Consider the following 22594-nt stretch of genomic DNA (forward strand, 5'->3'; position numbering starts at 1 on the left):
TCACAAGTTGTAGAGCTGATTTCTTTAATGGGTGGAAAGAGCTTCATGAATCTGACGTGACCAAAGGCGAAGACCGACTTGAAACCGTAATTTGGGTAGGAATCCCAAATTCGCGGTAATGGAATACCTTTAAGCAGAGACGATATAAATGCCATCAATTTATAAATCGCTTCAAACACGAAAAGTAATATCCTCAGCGACATGATTGTTGTTTGATGGAAAGACCAACTGAGCCATCAAAAACACTTGGACCTGCGATGTTTATACTCCGTCTTGGCTCTAATTCATGGCTAGTTAGTTGCATTTTCAACTTTTTTTAATTTACGTGTTTATCGAAAATAACTATTTAAATATAAATTAAATTATTTACTCTTTTAAACGTGCAAAAGGGAAAACGCCCAATATTGGAATGTGAACTAAATTTCTAATAATCTTATTTAATTATCGATAATGTAATTAAAGCAAGAGGCAAATTGTAAAAATAACAGAATTTTCTAGAATTCGCATTAACTAACTTAATGTTGATAATGCCCGTTTGAATCTCATGACAACATGTTTCTTGGCCCATAATTGATTTTACTCATTTAATTGTTGGAGCTACAATACTTAAATCTCGCAGAGTTGTTTTACTAAATATGCTCATTTTAAAATAAATTACACCGAAGGCGAGCCTGCGACCAACCAAACAACAAATTTAGCAATATCACCTAAGCAAAAACGGATTTATGTACTAAGAACGTCGGATCGTAGCTTTAGCCTCTAGTACCATCCTCGCATACTTTATCGAGAAACTTCGTCTGCTTATATTGAGACTCCACCCACAAATTCTGTATATAGCGACTTCTAGAGATCGAAAATGTCATTCTTATCTCTATTTTCGTGGTTAAATTTTTTTTTCGAAACTGCTACATACAGAATTTGTGGGTGGAGTCAAAATATAAGCAGACGAAGTTTCTCAATAAAGTATGCGAGGATGGGTAGTGAATTTGCTACGTTCAACGTTCTTCTTGCATAAATCCGTTTTAGACCTAAGTTATAATTTAATAACGATAACGTGCCTCGAGGCAGGTTTTGTAACCCAATTTTAATGAACATTTTCCTCACATTCTGATTAAATAAAATAACATTTCGATATTATTGTGGTAGACTCGCCGCAATGAAAAACGTTCTCTCTCGCGATGTCTTATTTCAACATTAAGCTGCAAATGATTTATTTGATACAATTGAGGAAAATCTTATATTGTTGTTTAATATAGTTTTTATTAAGAATTTTTTTACACTCGTAATTTCCCATTTCAATCTGCTAAATAGGGGGTTTTGAATCATTGGGATGATTTTAAAGCGAAGGTGAGCACTTTGGTCCCATTCATCCGAATTCCCATTCGATGGAATTGTTTTTTATGGCGTCCCATTCGACACAACGTAGCCAAAAATTGCGATTTTCATTATTATATAGTCCCATTGGACCAAAATTCTATTCAACTAGAAGAAGACGAAGTGTGTGGCTTTGCAAAAAATATATTTTTATCCTTATCAATGCTTTTTTGTTGAAATAAATATGAGTTGAAAATGTATTATTGAACTTATTTTAACTTCCTTTTACCTACGGTGAACCTAATTTAACGTACGTATCCTAACCTAACCTCACTTCACCTACCCTAACCTAACCTCACCTCACCTCACCTCACCTACCCTTACCGAACCTAACCAAACATAACATAATCTAACCAAATCTAACTAAACCTAAACTAACTTAACCAAACCAAACCTAACCCAGCCTAACCCGACTTAATGTACCCGAAACCAAAATATTAATATTTTAATTCAACTTAAAGACATTGTTGGAACTACCATTAAGACTGTACTTCATTTTATGAACAATTTGCTTATTATTTCTACATATTTCTATATGAAAGGAATGAAAGTGAGCGTTTTATTTAGCATCACGAAACATTTAATTTTAATATTATTAACATGCCTTTAGGCATCGCTTCACAGTCCAACACCGTATCCACTGCACCACCGAATCGCTGACGGCTAGAGCTCGCCATTATCTATCCATTGTAAATATGAGTGTTCCTTGAACACAACCACTTTCTCAAATGTAGGTACCATTTTGTGACCCTCGCTGCTTTAATGTGGGTATTCTCCTTTTCAGTAAACCTTTATTTCCGCCAAGCGGGTTTCAATGGGCGACATATTGAGGGAATTTGTTGGGCATTGAATTTCTAGATGGTTCTCTCCGAAATGCGCCGTTTTCAACCAAACGTTCGTGCAGACTTAAGTTGAAACTGACATCAAAAATCCCTCACCAATCTAGATTGAAATCTCTCTTCACCCCCTGGCTTTTGCGAACCATAGTGGGCCAGAAGGTATGTTCCCTTTTAACCGAATTCCCAATGGACCGAAATCCCATTCGACCGAATATCCCTCAATGATTTTTAGATTTCTAGCCCAAATGGCTTTATTCCCGATGGACCGAAATCCCATTTGTCCGAATATGCCCGTAAAAAATACATCAATATAATTTGAAACACTCATGCCATCAGCGATGCGGTGGTGTAGTGGATACGGTGTTGTACTGCGAAGCGATAGATTGTTGGTTCGAATCTCCAAAAGGTATATTAATAATATTAGAAATAAATGTTTCGTGATACTAATTAAAACGCTCACTTTCATTCCTTTCAAGGCAAGGGATATTTAGAAATAAAAAGCAAATTGACCATACAATGAAGTATAGTCTTAATGGTAGTTTCAACAATGTCTTTAAGTTTTTAATTAAAATATTAATATTTTGGTTTCGGGTAGGTTAGGTTAGGTGAGGTTTGGTTTGGTTAGGTTTGGTTTGGTTTGGTTAGGTTACGTTAGTTTAGGTTAGGTTACGTTACGTTAGGTTTGGTTTGGTTAGGTTACGTTAGGTTAGTTTTGGTTTGGTTAGTTTGGTTAGGTTACGTTCGGAACAGGACAATATGGTCTCGCCATTTTGGTCTCGCCGATTTGGTCTCGGTACTATTTGGTCTCGTGATATTTTGGTCTCGGTACTATTTGGTCTCGTGATTTTTTGGTCTCGGGACTATTTGGTATCGTGATTATTTGGTTTTTGGACGGTTTTTTCTCGCGATTATTTGGTCTTTGGACGGTTTTTTCTCGCGATTATTTGGTTACCTAATTAGTTGCCTCCTTTTCCAAATCAATGGTCCCAATAATTCGTTGCCACCTTTTCCAAAATTTTCTTCTATTATTTAGCTGCCACCTTTTCCAAAATATTCTGCTATTAATTAGCTGCCACCTTTTCCAAAACATTTTCCTACTAATTAGCTGCCACCTTTTGCAAAACATTCTCCTACTAATTAGCTGCCACCTTTTCCAAAACATTCTCCTACTAATTAGCTGCCACCTTTTCCAAAATATTCTCTAAATAATTAGCTGCCACCATTTTTCCCGAGACCCATTTGTCCCGAGACCAAAACGGCGAGACCAAAACGGCGAGACCAAATCGGCAAGACCATAACGGCGAGACCAAATTGTTGCGGACCGGGTTACGTTAGTTTTGGTTTGGTTAGGTTAAGTTAGGTTTGGTTTTTTTGGTTAGGTTAGGTAAGGTTAGGTTACGTTGCGTTAGGTTACGTTTGGTTTGGTTTTGTTAGGCGAGGTTAGGTTAGGTTACGTTGCGTTAGGTTACGTTTGGTTTCGTTTTGTTAGGCGAGGTTAGGTTAGGTTCACCGTAGGTAAATCGTAGTTAAAATAAGTGCAATAACACATTTTCAAGCCGTGATGAGCTTAAAAATATATTTAATGCAAAACCACACACTAGTTCAATAAAATTTCCGTCAATGGGACTATATTATACATAAAATCGCACCTTTTGGGTATACGTTCGGTCGAATGGGACACCACAACAAACCCCTTCTGTCGAATGGGAATTCGGTTCAATGGGACCAAAGCGAACAGAATGCCGCACTCGTAGCCATATCTTCACGGGGAAGATTTGAAGTTTCAATCCACAACATTTGTGCAATATTAGAGGGTATAAGTATATGGCTCAATGCTTTGATTCCGTGGTGGACGTGTATTCAGAACATTAAAGTTAACATCACTGGCCCTTTACTGGAATGTCATTCGGTTATTTGGCCGAATAATGTTCAACTGTTCACCTTCTCTTTAAAGTCATTCCAATGTTTCGAAACACCCTATTTAGCAGTTAAAAATGGGAATTGGCGAGTGTGAAAAAAATGCTTAGTAAAATCTATATTTTAACAACAATATAAGAAAGGTATTTTTTCATCAAATGTATGAGATCAATAATTTGCGGCTTAGTGTTGAAACATGGGGTCGCGAGAAAGAAAGTTTTAATTGCGGCGACTGTATCACAATAATATCGAAATGTTATTTTATTTCATCAGAATGGGAGGAAAATGTTTACAAAAAAGGGGTTACAAAACCTGCATCGAGGCACATTATCGTTATTGAATTATAATGAATCATAATTTTACCCCCCCCCCTCTCCATCAGCCTCAGATCGAGGGGAGTAAATAGAAACATTTATACTTTCGATAGGCAATGGTAAGTTTTAGCAATCACCGTAATGTGAGGAGATCAGATCATTTTGTCCTAGACAACGAATCTGAAGCTTTTCCGCCACGAGAGACAATAGCATATCAAAGGTGGATGGGTACATCCTAGTGAAATTGGCAAACTTCGATTCGTCAGTCTTTCGCATATCCTTGAGCTTATTTTAAAAATTAATTAAATGAAACTGTTTCATCACTAAATTTTAAACCTTATTTTCGTTATCATTCTATCTAGACGTGGGCACATCCATGTACTGACCCACTCAAGAAACTCACGAATGTACCGTATTAGCCTTCTGATTTTCGATTTTTCCAGATAGAATGAACCCACCATCTTCTATTTGAATATGCGCGTTTCTTTTTCAATTTGAGGCGTACGCACAAAGTCATTAAAAGTAATTTTTTCCGCAAAAGTAGTGTTCTTTTTCGACAAACCACCATGACTGTTTTTTATTTAATTTAGGCTTAACAAATATCAAAAACCAAGAAGTTTTATATTTTCGCGTCAATGTTTTAAAAGCACGTAAATAACAAAGCTTGAAGCTAGTGCTTGAGCAGGTAAAAATAAGTAAAAAAATAGCTCAATAGCAAACAAGAAGCTCACGCTACAAGCGGATTTTTTGAAACTATGTAAATCAGCCTTTATAGTAAAAGAAAATTGCACGCTTTAATTATTATCATGGCTTATTATTTTAAATTATCTTTTGAATAACTCGTACTTATTTTGGATCTACAGTGACGTCATCCGTTGTTAGTATTGAGGGTTTTCCATAATGGGAAGTGTTGGTCTGATCTTGTCCATACTGTTTATACATTGAAGGGTCAGAGGAAATGTTTTTTCAACGGCAACAAGCAATCTAATTTTTAAACATAGTGCCCTTTCCGCCTGAAAATGAATCTCTCATTCTAGGTACCATGGTCGTCTTCCCCATCTTCCCACGTCAACCCAACAAACCGGTCTCAAAAGAAAATATTTCACCTGTACACAGAAAAAAATGTGTTAGGAAATTGAACACAATCCCTGAACATCTTCATGCAACACTCTCCTATACATGTTCAAAAATGAGAACATGTTCAAATAGAAATCTGTTCTTTTTTCTAATGCATTCAAGCCATTTTGTGTTTGATTTTGAACGTGTTTTTATTTAAGTGTTCTGCCTCTGAACATGTTAATTATGCAGAAAATGTGTTCAGGAGCTGAACACAATCCCTGAACACCTTCATGCGACTCTTTCTACTATACATGTTCAAAAATGAGCACATGTTCAAGTGAAAATATGTTCACTTTCTAATGTGTTCAAGACGATTTTTGTTTCGGTTTTGAACGTCTTTTACGTGTTAAGCATACACTCTAAGAAAATGGGGCGCGTTTTAACACCTTTAAAAGTAGTTTGGGGCCAAATTTGACATCATTACAGGTGTTCATTTACACCCCTGAAAGGGTTTAATAACACTTATGGAGCAATTGGTGCTATAAAATGGTGCAACAGAGGTGCAGTTTAACACCTTTTTAACTCTTATATCGAACTAAAACTTAATTTTTACTCTCACATGAGTGTTGTGCAATTCTTTAAAGGGTGCGGCATAGCACCTTTCAGAGTGTCGCATAACACCTTTCAGAGTGTCGCATAACACCTTTCAAAGTGTCGCATATCACCTTTCAGAGTGTCTCATAACACCTTAAAGAGTGGGTGATTTATTAGCAATCAGTGCTATATTCACAGCAAGGATCCACTTTGAGTTAAATTAAGAGGAAAGTTCTTACATGCAGAACTATACCGCTTTAAGCAATGCTTGCAGGGCCGGATTAAGAGGGGGGCGAGGGGGCACTGGCCCCCGGGCGCAAGTCTTGTTGGGGGCGCATAGAGTTCAACTATTCCCTCTTAGGGACATTTGCTGTTCTGTTTTTTCCGACTAAAGGGGGCGGCCCCCGGTGCAAAATTGCTTAATCCGGCCCTGAATGCTAGTTCTAGCTAGCATTCAGTGTGAAACTGCATAAAAGTTGGTAATTTTTACCGACTTAATAGCCTCTGAAAAAGGCAGAAAGTTTTAAATTACTATAATTTCATCGGGTATTAAGTTGGTTTTGGAGGCCATAATATCCAAGCAGTAGATATAAACGTTCTTGTTAAATTTAATAATCTCTTTTCACTAAGAATTTTTCGAGCACCAGAAACGCGTTTGACCTAATCTACTCTACAATATTTAAAAAAAATTTCATTTTCTACTCTAATGATTCTCAAAATAAAGATAAGACATGTCACAAAAGTTGGCGTCTGTAGTCGCCCTACTAACATAGTCTCGTTTTTTTGTGTCGCACAATACTTTTAAGAGTATCGCTTAACACTTTCAAGAGTGCAGTAGCGTTGCTAGGGTTTGAAATTTGGGGGGGTGGGGGGGTTTAAGTTTATTATTCGTATATTAAAGATTTACAAACTTTTATTAATAAAGAGTACGGAACCGATCAGTTAGTGACTATGAGACAATTGTGGATGAAAGAATTTCACTCGTCTTTTATAAGTTCAGTTTCCGTTTGCTTTTAGTCCCCACTACTGTTTGATATTGAAATTCATCTCTACAAAGATGAAACTGAACGAAATTATCATAATAATTTTTTACACTATATTGCTACAAAATTTTAGGGGATACGAGCAATTTTTTAGTAGAATTTACGGATTATTTTAAGGGGGCTAACTTTGAAATTTTAGGGGCGCTAAAGCCCCCAAAAAGACTTAGCGACCCCACTGCAAGAGTGTCGCATGACGCTTTTAAGAGTGTCACCTAACACGTTTCAGAGTGTCGCCTAACACGTTTAGCAGTGTTTTACAAAAGTACAATACCCTCTGATTACGAATTTCTTTGTTAATTTTATTTAAAGGATAAAAATATATTCTTTCATGAATAACATGTTTAAAAAATGCTTAACAATCAAGTTTTTCAATAATTTTTTACTGTTTGTATTGACTTTAATATTAAAACATTAATGAAAATGAAAGACCTTATTTAAGAAACCCGCAGTACTATAATTTTCCATTTTTAATTTCAAAACGGTTTTAAAAAGTTTTATTTTACACCGAATTTACACCTTAAATTGGCCCCACAAAAACTCAAGGTAATGAAACTCTCTTTGGGTGTTTTTAAGGTGTAAAAAAAGTGTTTTCTTAAATTACACTTCCCTTTCTTAGAGTGTACGAACATGTTAAGTACAGTCGCCGCAATTAAAAACTTTCTCTCTCGCGACGTCTTGTTTCAACAATAAGCCGCAAATTATTGATCTGATACAATTGATAAAAAAAACTTATCGTATATTGTTGTTTTAATAAAGATTTGCGGCTTATTGTTGAAACAAGACGTCGCGAGAAAAAAAGGTTTTAATTGCGGCGACTGTACCTCTCTCATTCTAGAGTCCAAGAGAGATATGTACGAGAATTTCTTACTTGTAATTAATAATTAATAGGTATTACTGTACTGAGGTTTAAGTTATTTTGCTAGTAAAAGGACTATTAAGTATTGAAATATATTTTTGTCTTGTAATAGTTACTTAAAACTTACCCACAAAAAGGATTACACCTTTAATATTCTGAAGGGCCAAGGCTTAAAAATCCTGCCCAAAACTTATGTGCTGTTACTTTCGGGATCGGTTTTCTTATTAGCACATTAGCAGCAGTAAAGGTTGCAGACGAATTTTAGGGAATATTAAAATTTCCAAAACATAAGTAAATGCAATTGCAAAATTGCTTTGTCAGAGAGTTCGTCTCATCGTCTGGGCTTTGCCAAGAAACGTTTTCAAGGCGTATAGTTAAATTAAATTCGCATTCCAAATATTTATTATTTAAAAATATGCTTACCAGTCTGGTGATTATTTTAGAGGGGTCTAAGTTTGAAATTTGCGGGGGGGGAATAGGGAGCTTTACCCCCTCCCCCCCCCGAAAAAAAGGCCTAGCGACGCCACTGAATCATTGAATTGTATAATTACTTCAAGTTTAAATTCATTCCTGGGCGACAAAGAAAAACCATGGATATAAAGAATGCGCGTGAAGAAATAGGTTTTCACGCTATATGATAAGCAACTTCCTATCTCCGACGGGACCTTATTCGGTGTATACTCTGTTCCAGCTTTAGTCGTCAGCACGCACAAAGCTACGTTACATAGAGATCTAGCTTAGAGTGTGCTGAGAACCAAAGCTGGAACAGAGTATATATCGAATAAGCTTCGACGAAGTACGCCTTCAACTACAAGGTTTACAGAACATGAAAACAAATGATCGCGTTCGCTGTTCCTAAATTTTTAATGCGTTCATTGTGAAAGTGTTAAGATTTTGTGTTCAACTGTTACAATTTTTCCAAATAGAAACAAAAATTAGAAGTTGAACGCCAAAATTAAGCGAAGTGTTCAATAAATTACACTTTTTCATCACTTAAACATATCAAGAAACCAAAATCTGATTTTTGAACACAAAAATGTGTTCAAATCATTAACACACTTTTTTCTGTGTATACGCTTTCCAACCAATTGGCTTCGATACAGCCGTAAATCAAACTTTTTTTTTTCGGAATAATTTTCCTTCATTTCTGATATGAATCAAATTACTCTTCGTCATTATTATGGTACTTGACAGGTGGTATTGATGAGTTTGTTTGATTAATCGCAGGCTCGAAATTGGTGTAATTTGTTTTATAATGAACGTATTTTGTAAATCAATTCGGCGAGATCGTAGCTCCAACAATTAAATGGTTAAAATTAACTGTAACCTATGAAAAAAAATGACCATGTTATCATTAATTTCAAACAGACGTAATGAACACTACGTTCTTTTCGGCGAAATAAAGTACGATTTCAAGCAAACAGGGCCGTCGACAGACTTTGCGGGCCCCGGGAATGGTAATGGGTCGGGCCCTTAGAAAAATACATCTGAGCACAGCTGTGGGTCCGCCAAAAGAAGCACTCCGTGCACTCGCCAAAAGCAGTTCCAACACACTTTTCTCTTAGCAACGTAGGCAATCTAAAGCCCGGTATCTTGGTTTTGGTTAAATTCTGAAATTTCGTTAACTAGTAGAAATTACTGGGCCTACCTCTATAGCCGAATTTCAAGTTTTTAGCTGATATAATTTCCGAAATAACTCATGACAAATTTTGACTGTGTTCACTGACCGATCAGGAAAATTCTAGAAGAGGTTGAGATTTATTTAGTGTTTTATTTATAAAGTAAAGAAAAATTTAAAAATACTCCAATTTCTCTAAATATTTCTCTAGTTCTCACTTTAAAATCTACCCATGAAAGGAAGTGAGATCCTAAGAAAAACACTAACATTAAAAAATATTCAAAGCTTAATTTTGGAACTGCTACACCGTGTAAGTTCTGATATCCCTTGTACAGCCAAGTTTCGTATAAATATTTTTTAATTTTATACACTTTATACAAAATTTATTGTCCTTTGGCTATAGTACAGCAAATATGTAAAGGCGTTAGATAAGTGGCAATAAGTCGCAAGATGACTTGGTCCAATTAGCTAGCTAGCTGAATAAAACAAGCATGAATAATAACATAATACGAATATTATAAACAAGTGAAGATATGCATTATATAAAGGAACTACTGTACAAAATGTTATTTAAAACTTTGGGTGAAAATGGGGTCTCAGAACATTTTACGTGTAGCAGGTCCAATACATATTTTTCCAAGTTATCAATTTTTACGGATAACTAGTTTAGAAGTTCATATGTGATACTCTTTTAGCTTCTTTAATTTTAACTAACAAAATATCAAGTTACAATTAAGCAACCTATTTATGAGCAACTGTGAGACGCTGTCTGTACCACGGCACTTGTTGTGTTTTAAAATATTAGACTACTTTTCCTAAACCCACAACCATCAGCTTTGAAGTAAGAAAGCTGTTGGTATTATATAAAAAAGGACTTGGTTTGCCCAAGCCTAAAAAACAAAACGATAAGAGTTTTTTCCAGTTGACTGAAGCGCGGATATTTCATTTTTCTATATAATTTTAAAGACAATCTGTATTTTACTACTCTTTAATTCAATCTCCTGATTTACTGGTAATGGATTTATTTCCTATAAATTAATTGAAATAAAATATTACTTATCTCAGATTTTTCAACAACAATTCCATTTTCGTAAAAATTTTATCATGAAAAATCTGAGATAAGTAATATTATATTTCAATTAATTTATAGGAAATAAATCCATTACCAGTAAAATCAGGAGATTGAATTAAAGAGTAGTAAAATACAGATTGTCTTTAAAATTATATAGAAAAATGAAATATCCGCGCTTCAGTCAACTGGAAAAAACTCTTATCGTTTTGTTTTTTAGGCTTGGGCAAACCAAGTCCTTTTTTATATAATATCTGTTCCTTCAGTCTTTATTTGTATTAATCTATTATAAAATAATATTTGCCTGAAATGCGACATTTTTCACTTCTAGGACGAGGTTAAAAATGGTTCTACACTTCTACTAATTCTTATATGATACGGCTCACAATTCGTTTTAGAACCCGAGCTTTATAGTCAACTTCAAAACAAACCTGCCACGATTTTTAAACTATCAAAGCCGTATCTTTTACAGTCCACTTTACGATTGCAATTATCCATGACATTGCGTGCACTGCCCTTGTACGTTTACAGTGATTGGCACCGTGGACAGTTATTTTAATTAAAATACCTAGGCCACAGGTCCAGTTTTAAAAATATCCTTATTTCCAACACTGATCCATCTATCCTTCCAGCTTTTACAATCACCCATTGCATAGACTCACTCAATAGTCTGCCTAAGCATGGGTTTATAATAGAAGCTTACGCTTCCTGGATATTTCACTCACCTTAAAACGCGCACAACATTTATTCCTCGTCTGAAATAGTACCAGCCTGGCACGCGCGTTTGTGACGTAGAATTTGAGGCAAATTGAGAGGGGGGTAGAAGTGTTTCACGTGATCGAGTTCTAATTTTGAATAGCGCGTGCGAAATTATTTTTAGAAAAGGGCGCGCGCGCGCCGAAAGAAAAAAGTTTGCTTCAATTTCTACGTCATCAGCCCCCCCAGTCCCCACCCGCGCGAATTTTTGTGACATAAATGTGTTTAAAATCAAAATGCCTTACTGAAGGCTACAGGGAAATATCCATGAAGCGTAAGCTTCTATTATAAATCCATGGCCTAAGTAAGGCAACTTTAGCCTTGGTCGAAACTAACATCTAAAATATAGATTAACAAGTTGGGAAAACCAAAATATTACCTCTCCGTGTCAAGAAGATTATATAAACTTAAGTATCCAATAAAAACGTTATTATGTTTCTGAGTTGGGGTTTCCCATTTTTGTTGTTGTTTTGAAAAATATATCGCAATGCACGGGCCTTGATAGATATACGAGGCAATGAATGAAATATATTACAATGCTCGGGCCTTGATAGATATAGGAGGCAATGAATGAAATATATCACAATGCACGGGCCTTGATAGATATAGGAGGCAATGAAGGAAATATATCGCATGCACGGGCCTTGGTAGATATAGGAGGCAATGATAATCTCACTCTTTGCACGAGAGGTTTATCTTTAATATTTAAATAAATATAATTATTTTTAATTATTTTAATCTTCAATAATTAACATTAATAATAGTTAAATCGTTTAAAATAAAGTTATACCTATTATCTTCTCAAACTTTGCTAATATTGACGTTTAAAGTGAAGGATACCCCTCTTGCCCGCTTTTTTCAAATTTGGGGTATATATACGATTCGTTTCCATTATAATAGTAAGGAAAAAGCGCAATTGCGAAAACCTTTGGTGGCGATCCCACCTTAGGGAGGCTAGACGTTTCTCGTAACCCTAGCTGATCGCCGCGTATATCCTAAAACCAAACGATGATAATAGAGTAGAAGCCAATGATACAGATTGGTGTCTATGTGGAATAGACGGAAGACCAGTGGATGGGGTGGTGTTAGAAGTCAGTGTAAGTGCAGACTGGTGTCAATGTTGGGATTGACAAAGAACAGAAGATGGTGGTGATTAGAAGCCAGTAAGAACAGACTGGTGTCCGTGTGGGATGGACAAAGACCAGAAGATGGTGGTGTGAGAACTCGAGTAGAGGAGCCATTTCCGTGACTGTGAAAGCAGTTCGGAAATGGCGAACACGTTTGCTCCGATACGCAAACTGCGAACGCGGTCACGTGGGTGTAACAACAGACAGACAGACACACAGACAGACACACAGACACACACACAGACACACAGACACGGCCGTTACAGAACCTCTCCTGGACTACGTCACACGGAGAGGTAAAAAGGTATCTTAAGTATAGAATTTCAACCGAGACACATAATTAAACGAAAATTAGACCCGCCAGAGAAGTTTTTAATAAATATTGTGTTATATTTATTGAAAAATATCAAGTTAAAGTTTCAAGGCGGTGAAATGGCAAATTAGCGTCGTACTGTAGAGTAACGAACAATTAGCGTCGTCTGCTGTAGAATAATCTTTTGAGGTACTTACATTTTTAATTAAATTAACATACTTAGACTTAATTAAATTTGATGAAACTTGAAAAAGGCACACCTTGAATAGTTACTTGTTAATTTAAAAGTATTCCGAAAGCTAACTTCCATGTAGTTTTTAAATGATTCGATGTACAGGAGCACCAAAAACCCCATGTTATTCCTATGGGAAAATCGGCGAAAATCTGTGAATTTTCATTTAACATTACGGGAGGGTGTGGGATCTTATCTAGAAGGGCCTACTGGCCCTCTAGAATATGACTTATAAGCTTACTATTTATTTAATTAAATTTATGCCTGGCCGATCGTCCACAGCAAAGAAACAACTGTAAAAACGTTTTTCCGTGGCTTAGGCTGATTCTCGCAAGAGCCAAAAAACTTATACCTGCGTTTATATTATACTTTCAGTGATTCATGATTAGGGAGAAAAGGGGAGAATAAGGGAGTCAAGGCAGTGAGAGCATTTTAATAGAATTCTCAAGTTATGAAACTACCACTCTTCATTCTCTTTTTTGCCTTTCACTGCTTAAAGGGTATTAAAAAGGTCAGCGGGATTACTATTTTGAAAAAGTCGTTATTGACGTCACAACCCCCCCCCCCCGGAGAAAACACTATTAAAGCATTTTCCTATTTTTGCGCTATTGAGCCTCATCCGGCAGGTGATAATCCGGATGAGGCTCAATAGCACAAAAATAGCGCTAATCACAGCACCTTTGCTAAAGTTACGATCGCTGGTTGTTGCAAACGCAGCGGGGGTCTCGGACTCTCGTAAGTGGGGATTGGGGAAACGCCGGAGCGGGGCGGCTTACAACCCATCACAAGAGAGATTGACCTGATGTGTGGAACCGCTTTGCAATCACGAAATGATTCCTCTTGGACGCGTTTTACATCAGCTGCTTACGACAATGATTGTGGTGGAGGGGTCGGGTGCCTTTTTCAAAACAAATTCAACGGTCTGCCCATCCTTTACTGTCCTTTAAGCTCTAGTTGAAGAAAACATTTTTAAGTTCTAATTTTATATTTTCACTACCATCATCCTCTAGAATGAACAAAGGTCGAGGCCCGGCCGGGCCCCCGAGAGGTGCGGGCCCCGGGAAAATGGACCGAATTACTCCCCTCTCTCGACGGCCCTGCAAGCAAATTCTGTCATTTTAAAATTGTCTCTCGCTCTAAATACAATATCTATAACCAAAGCACGTTTAATAAATAATATTCATAATAGGGCGTTTTCGTTTTAGCACGTTCTCAAATATATATTTAAATATACGTTTAATTTCAAGGTAAAAATCTTTGATAAGCTATTAAATAAAAACTCTATTAATAATTAAGTATGGAATTTGCCGGTTAATAGCCATAGATTAGAGCCGAGTCGGAGTATAGACACCGGAGGTTTAAGTGTTTTTGATCGTTCGTTTGGTCTTTCCATCAAACAACGATTATGTCGCTGACGATAATATTTTCCGTGTTTGAAGTGATTCATAAAATGATGTCATTTATATCGTCTCTACTTAAAAGTATTCCGTTGTCGCAAATTTGGGATTCTTACCCAAATTACGGTTTCAAGCCGGTTTTCGCCTTTGGACACGCCAAATTCATAAAGCTCTTTCCGCGGTTTTTTGTTTAAATTGCTTGTAAATAAATGATAGATTCAATCACACTATCACTAAACCCTGTCAAGAATCAGCCAATATTTTTAATTCAGGTCCTTGCAATCATTTGTACTAGGTAAAAATTGAATTATTAATTATTTAGTGCCAATTCTAACGTTAGCTAAGAAAACAATAAACAATGGCTAGTTTGCCAACGATAAACGCTACAGAGATTATATCTGGTGCAACCGAACAACGATAACCACTGCGTAGATCATTTTGTTTGTTTCAATTAGTGGTAAAATAATTGATAGATTAAATCACACGATCACTAAACCCTGTCAACAAACCACCCAATGTTTTTTATTCTGGTTCCTGCAATAATTTATTTTAGGTAACAGTTACGTTTTTAAAATATTTTAATACTCAAAGCCAGGGGATAAAGAAAGGCCAAAATAATTTTAGTATGGAAATTTGATGTTTTCAGTGATAAATTAATCTCATTGGTGATAACTTATTAACTGGTCTGGTACCTGAAAGCATTAATAACTAACTAGCAATATTAGGTCCCTTATGCATACTCTCCCCTTTATTTATGTTTCTGCTTAGTGCAGATTTTAAAAATGCAACAGTTTCTTAAGAATCTTAATTAAAATGAAGACTGAAGGAACAGATATTAATAAAAACTGTCTTGGTGGACAAAGACTAGAAAAAGTAAATGATAAGAGAACAAAATGGAATGACCGAAGTAACAGATATTAATTTTTTTCAGTTTAAAGACATGATTATAAAACATCAATTATTTAAAAGAAATACTTATCTTCGTTTTTAACCAAAATAACATTTGCCCAAAAATTTTGTATCATGAAATTTTCCATTCTTTTCAAAATGGTTCGTGTCAAAGCTTCACTATATAACAGATACAAGCTACATCGTTTATATTTACATCTAGATTTCCAGTGTAGTCCATGATAGAAAGTTCCTCGTTAGTGATATTTAAAAGGATTGCAGCTTTTAAATTTGAACTACAATACGTTTGAATACTGGTAACTAAGCCCAATAGTGAAATAAATACACAACCCACCATTTGTCGGTGTCCATTTACGTGTTTCGTGTTATACGTTTGTTCTACAATGTGTTCCTCATAAATAGCAAGTCGAAGTCATACCAAACTTATTCAATCACCACCTTTTGAACAGTTCTCACGCACTCAATAATATACCAAAGGTTTTTTGTTAATATCTTTTATCCAAATTTTAATGATTGATTTATAAAACATTTTAAATCGTCGACCCAAAAAATGGGACCCAATCGTGGTCGTATAAATGCAGGCGCAAAACCAAAGCACCCTAAAGCGACGTTTAAAATGTTAATCATGATGAAAGATAAAATTTCATCCTTCGGTTCCATTTAGTCGGTTTAAACAACGTTTTCTCTTATAGTTCGAAAAGAGAAACCTTTAAAAATAACCCTTATCCATACTAGGATATTTACTCTAATACTTTTCATTCGAAAACTGTTAATACCAAAAAGGATAGAATGAATAATCTGTCTTTCGAAAACAATGCAAATGTAATTTTGGGGGAAAAAACGAAGATAAGTATTTCTTTTCAATAACTGATGTTTCATAATCATGTCTTTAAACTGAAAAAATTTAATATCTGTTACTTCGTTCATTCCATTTTGTTCTCTTATCATTTACCATTTTCTAGTCTTTGTCCACTAAGACATTTTTTAGTAATCAAGTTTGTGTTTATTTATGTCATGAATCGAAATTCTTCATTCAGTCTCTAAATCATCTTTAAAAAAGGGAATATTAATGCTTCTTCCAGCGACGCCAATGTTGAGGATGATAATTTCCCAGAAGGTACTGCTCTTTCTACTAACAGGAATACATAGATTTAGTACTTGGAATCTTTTAGAGGCCATAGACCCCACAGAAATATCTGATGGACTGTGAGGGGAAGCGCCAAAAACTTTTAAACCACCTGCTCCTCCTTCCTCGCGTCTCATTGGTTATGCGAATGTGTGGGAGAGATCGAGATCATGACCTTTTAAGCTGTCGTCTGCATCAGTTTCGGCTCCGAAATGGTCGGAAAGTGCGAGAACTTGGAACAGTTTGACGTTAACGATGTTTTTTAGGCGGAAATTTCTCTAACTGTAACTAAAGTCGACGATTTAGAAGTCAGTGTAGCTCGAAATTCAGTATTGAAAACGAATGCTATAATAATTTCGAGAAAAGATGACGTTACCTCCCATTAAACCCTAAGCCCTTGCATAGGGATACTGATGATTTGTTTTTGTATAACTTTGGTGAAGAGTGAAAGGAATTAAATTTTTACTGCACCCAGTGAGAATAGTAATATCGAGTTTTTAACGGATAGCAAGTCTCGCCTTTTTCTTAGAAACGTAATCCTTGGTCTACTTGTTCAGACGACTATCATGTTTACAATCGGGTTCACCGCGCATAGGTCGCGGGAGTCGCAGCGCAGGTCGCAAAATACGTCAAATAAATTATGCATGACGTCAACGGTGACGGTTTCTACACCTCCTCCCCTTTCAGTCAGACACCCAGGCCCATAATATGGCCTCTCAAGGATTCCAAGTAGTAAATTTATGTATTCCTGCTACTAATGGTAATCAAGATCAGGAAGTTGCAGATTCTTTCAAAGCTACCATCTAATGTTATCTCTACTCTAGATGAGCTCGCTTCAGTTCCATTGCGCCGAATCCCAATCAACCGGACCCAATCCCATTCGACCGAAAAACCCGCACTTTGGCGGATTTATGATTCGGTCCAATGGGACAACCCCATTGCACCGAAAAACCCGAACTTCCGGTTTTCCCCGAAAGAATTTAAATAAATAAAATCCCGGGAACGCAAAGATTTTATCTATGCTGGCAAAAATTGAATTAACTTAAAGCAATTTAAGGCCTACGTAAAATTAAAACTAGATCCAAACATTTTCTAAATAATTATTTTAAAACTAAGGATTGTAAGAACCAAATAGTAATAAATCAGCAAAATATGACATAATAAAACCAATTGCTAATAGTTGTTTATTTTTTATGTTTAAGCCAGCCGTTTTAATATACTTTAAGTGTATAACCTCTCAAAAGAGGAAGAGACGTCCTCCTAACCAAACCTAACTTAACAGTATTTTTTTGGAAAAGGCATATTATTTGAAAAGTCAATGAAGATAAACATCACTATTTTGGAAAAGGCGTAACATTCTCAAGTGATTTATAAAATATTACTAACCTAACTTAACCAAATAGTGGCGTTTTATGTTATATTCGTCGTGAAAATACTTTAAGCCGTTTAATATAATTCAAGTGTATAACCGCTCCAAAGAGGAAGAGACGTCCTAACCAAACCTAACCTAAAAGTAATTTTTTGGAAAAGGCATATTATTTGAGAAGTCAATGAAGATAAACATCAATATTTTGGAAAAGGCGTAACAATTTTAAGTGATTTATAGAATATTACTAACCTAGCTTGACCAAATAATGGCGTTTCCAAGTCAGTAAAAAAGTATTTAAAACGCTTTCATTAAAAAACGGCATTAATAGAAATTAAACGCCATATCATTTTTGGGGTCGCTGTTTTCGAAAAATAGCGTCGTTTGAATTGTTGGGCTAAATTCATTAAAAACATTGGCGAGATTCGGTCTAATGGGAATTCGGTCTAATGGAATTCTGCGCAATGGGAAGATACCGATGAGCTTTCAATATTTCAGACTCCACAGAGAGCAACCCTTGACTTCGCTAGCACAGCTTAGCTTGTGGGATATGTACTGAAATAGATGCCAGAAAGGGAGTTCTTTGAATGTTTCCAAATTAACATTTCCTAGCCAAGCCAAAAATTTTCTCGAGTTTAACTAGAGCACAGATTATGCGCAAGAACTACGATACCAAAGCCAAACACTTGTAATATTGATCTCTACTGAGGTAATATTTGTTAAAAGACCAATACTATACTTGAAAAATTCCCCTCATGTCTCTGCCAACTCATAACAAGATTTTTTGAGAAACAAATTCAGAGATACTCTGACCTCCTTTGTGAGTGCTATGATGAACGAAAACAATTCCTGTTTTCTAATCGAGTTTAACCGCTTGGAAACGATCACTGGGTTCAGGGAACAGTATTCTTTTTAAATCGGTTAATCGAATTTATTTTCTCAAAATGGGAAATCCGATTCGTCGAATCGACTACTCGATTCAAATAAAACTAATACTATTCGAAAATTTGAGTACTTTCACAGCCCTGATTACCAATAAAATTTATGGAAACTAGGTAACTTATAATTTTTTAGATTGTCCATATAAGACAATTATTTTAATAAATATTCGGTTTTCCAGTTTAATCTTGTCAGTCTTATATTTTAATGAAAATATAATAAAACTCTGGCTCGCAAAGCAGATGGCACTTTCAGTTACAGCGTCCCTTTTCTTAAGAAAGCCATTACATCCACTTACGGTAATTATATAAAAAGTTTTGTTAATTATTTCTTGGTTTATTTTGAATTATAGGTTTTGTAAAAAAAATATTCAAAATCGTATGCATGGATGCAAAAGATTTGTATGATAGAAAATTTGATCCCGTAACAATTCCACGTCCGTTAAGTCATGAATTCATTTACTAACATGAATGTCCATGTTAAGCATTCCCCTGTAGTCCACTCTCAAAAAGCGATAGGAGGAGCCAAATTTTCGCGCCACTCGTGTGACGTAAATTTTACATCCAATAGGAACCATACCGCAAATTCTTCTTCTTTCGGGCGTGTCTTACCGTTTATTATTAAGCAGACAGTTCTTTGGGATACTGGTTAATCTATTTGTATCGGGTTGTCGTTTGACTCGCGTAATTTAGTTGTTAACATTTAACTCATAACATGATAGTATTTTAAAACGGTAACAAAATGTAATCCTGAACTTGAACTCGTAAAAAGCATTATATCGAGTGCTTGTACTGTATTTGACGACTTGAATGTAAGAACTGTAACCGAACACGTAAGCCTTGGCCAAACTTTGGAGCAAGCCTTGACAACAACAAATCTTTGATAACATCAAAATTAATAAACAAAATACCAAAATATAACACCTAAAACCACGATAAACCTATAACACGCGAGTTTCGTTGCTAAGCCTATGCCTACTGTTAAAACTCGTCGTCTGCTTTAAATATAACAGCTGATCGCTATGCTTCCCGTTCGCCACATCTTTTTTTAAATAGGCTCCTCCTACTGCCGAGTAAGAGGCGATGTATGGTAAGCCGGTAAGACATTCATGTTAGTAAATGAATTCATGGTTAAGTGCCCAATATGTTCACCCAGAAAAATCAAGGCAATTGAATCGTACAAGCAAGGGAATGTTTCATAGTTGAAGAGAATTAAGGTAAAAGAAGCTAATTAGTCGAAGTGGTGGTTTCATTAAGCCAAACAGCATCACTCTCATTAATTTACAAATAATAACAAAGATTATTTCATAACTTAAACTTAAAACAATGATAATTTGATTACTAAAATTTAAAACAAAGGTAATTTGATTACTAAAACTTGTAACAAAGATAATTTCATTACTAAAACTAAAAATAAAAACAAAACTTGATAACTGTAACGGTGTTTATTATCTGTCGACATCGTAAAACATCTTTCAACTTAAGCTAAATATTATTTTAAAATTTTTGAGAGGGAATATTTAAATTAGGTGTAAAACCAGTTGATAGAATTAAGTAGTGATTAATGTGAAAATTGATAAAAAAATTAAAGAATAATTGCAATTATTAAACTTCACTCATATTATTTGTTTTATAGGCCTTGGTTCAAATCAATACCTTTTAATAAATAGCTTGATTTCTATAACTGTCTCCTGTCTGTGTCAAAACTTGTAACACTATTCTGAACCAATTCTAACGAACAGATAACTCCCACATTTTAACCAACCTGAGTTTATAAAAAATGTACTTTCAGCGAAAATATTTTGTTAGTTACTATTTTTTCCACACCTTAAAAACCAAGTTTTCTTTTTGGCTCTTTATTGTAAAATTCTACTCTAATGATGCCCAACATTAATTAGGAAAAATATTAATTTCTTTAATATTTCCTATAAGCAGTGTAGTAAATAAGTGATAATGAACAAAAAGTAAATTTGAATAAGGTTTGCACTATTCCAAGATACACACCTAAGCAGGAAACTAAGATTAGATAACAAATTATTCTACGTAATGATATAATTTCACACCATAGCTCCTCATCTTTCTACCTCACTATTGGCTGCTCACTGGTTACGCTTGATAGAAGTTAGGTAAGGAACCTTTAAAAGAGTTAAAAGCACAATCTGGTAGCCATTGAAGACCCGACAGGCATTAGAGGCAGATTGATTTTAAATCTAAAGTATTTTATGTAATTGAAAGTTAATTATCGCTGCTTTTCATTATTCACATCAATTTTAAAAGGTGCGTGATCATAATTCATTGTTGAACATAATATTTTCTGACCACTTTATATTTACAATTTATGATCCGAGTCATTACTAACTACTTCTGAAAACGTCTTATAATATTACAATTACAATTCATTTCCCAAAGACCCTTCTTTGTTGCAAAAGATTATCTTTTTTGTTTTAAACTGGGTTTTTCTTATACTGCGACCTTAATGCAATTGAGTTTACGATGTTTTATTTTGCCGTCTTTACAAATTTTATATTGGCGATTGTATTTTAGATGCCGATGTTAAACACATTATCTGCCGAGACTAATCCTAAAGCTGGAAAGAAAATTGAGGACTGGGTTTACCACAATCTAGTAGTAGAACAAACGCCTGGGCTAGAATGGGAGGAGAAAGAAAAATTAATATTTAGAATATCGTGGATACATGGATCTAATTTAATACCAATGGACGATTCGGACGTAAAATTGGCTAGGAAATGGGCTTTGCACAAAGGTAAAATTCATTTAAAATTTTAATATGTTGTTTATCCAGAGCTAATTAGCCGACAACTATTTGAATTAGAATTAGCAGTTAGATAAATATTTATGAAATAAATAATTAGACAATTAGCAATCAGACTTAGAAACTGATTAAATTCAATTAGAAATTACGCATTTTTATCAAACTAATTAATTTGAATTACTAATTTCTAATTAATTACTTGTCTAATTATGGTAAAAAAGAAACCATAAGTAAACATAAGTATAAAAGTGCCCAATTGTTTAATTAGTTAATCCTAAATCTAATTAAATTAATAATAGATAAATATCTTTTCGATGCATACAAATTAATTAGAATTACTTCTCAATTACCACTAAGGTAATTAAAATTCAATTACCATTTTCAATTAATAAATGATGCTAATTAATTTTATTTTAATTAGCTAAGTAATTAATTAGCACAGCTCTGTGTTTGTCGCAGATTATAAATACGTTATTTCCATGTAATTTTCGGTGACTTTTACATTAGAGTGCTCTCCCATGTAAAGAATTGACTGTTAAACGGGATACTAATGGGTGCAAATATTTAAGCCGTGTTTAAATTTTTCCTGATTTACTTTAATTCAATATGAACTAGATTTTCTGATATTTCAGACAATATTTTCAATGACATTTATTTTTAAATTTGTTAGGTTTAGCAATGGGTGTCGATTTTAGCGGAGTTACCTACCAGCCAATAAAAGCTTCTTTGGAAATATAGCCAATCCAATGATGTTGTCTGCATCAAATACAGAATAGAGTTCCAAGGGTGGGAAATAAGAAATCTTTTAGAGTGGCCTCGTCACTAGGTATGAGTAATGACCCCTCTGCCCTTTAACAGGCCGGTAAATAGTTAGAGTTTCCGAGAGTCCCGTCCACCCTTGATTACAATTCTTTTGGGTTCCCGGGGTTCCGTTAGCTAGGGGTGAATAAAAAACTTGACATTACTGCCTTATA

General features: G+C 35.0%; 1 long non-coding RNA gene across 2 annotated transcripts; it reads right to left on the reverse strand.

Annotated features, from left to right (window-relative positions):
• Positions 1-6971: 6971 nt before the first annotated feature.
• On the reverse strand, positions 6972-8470 carry LOC149602883 (uncharacterized). 2 transcript variants are annotated; one of them, XR_016376982.1, is made up of 2 exons: positions 8420-8470; positions 6972-8334 (listed from the first exon to the last, which is right to left on the reverse strand). It is a non-coding gene; the product is annotated as an uncharacterized LOC149602883 (long non-coding RNA). The 2 variants fall into 2 exon arrangements; XR_016376981.1 differs by having other exon boundaries at positions 6972-8339; positions 8420-8461.
• Between the last annotated feature and the right edge of the window lie 14124 nt (positions 8471-22594).

This window comes from Phalangium opilio, unplaced genomic scaffold (genome assembly GCF_054372755.1).
Source record: "Phalangium opilio isolate 3A_F unplaced genomic scaffold, DU_Popi_V2 ptg000352l_1, whole genome shotgun sequence".
NCBI classification, from domain to species: domain Eukaryota; kingdom Metazoa; phylum Arthropoda; class Arachnida; order Opiliones; family Phalangiidae; genus Phalangium; species Phalangium opilio.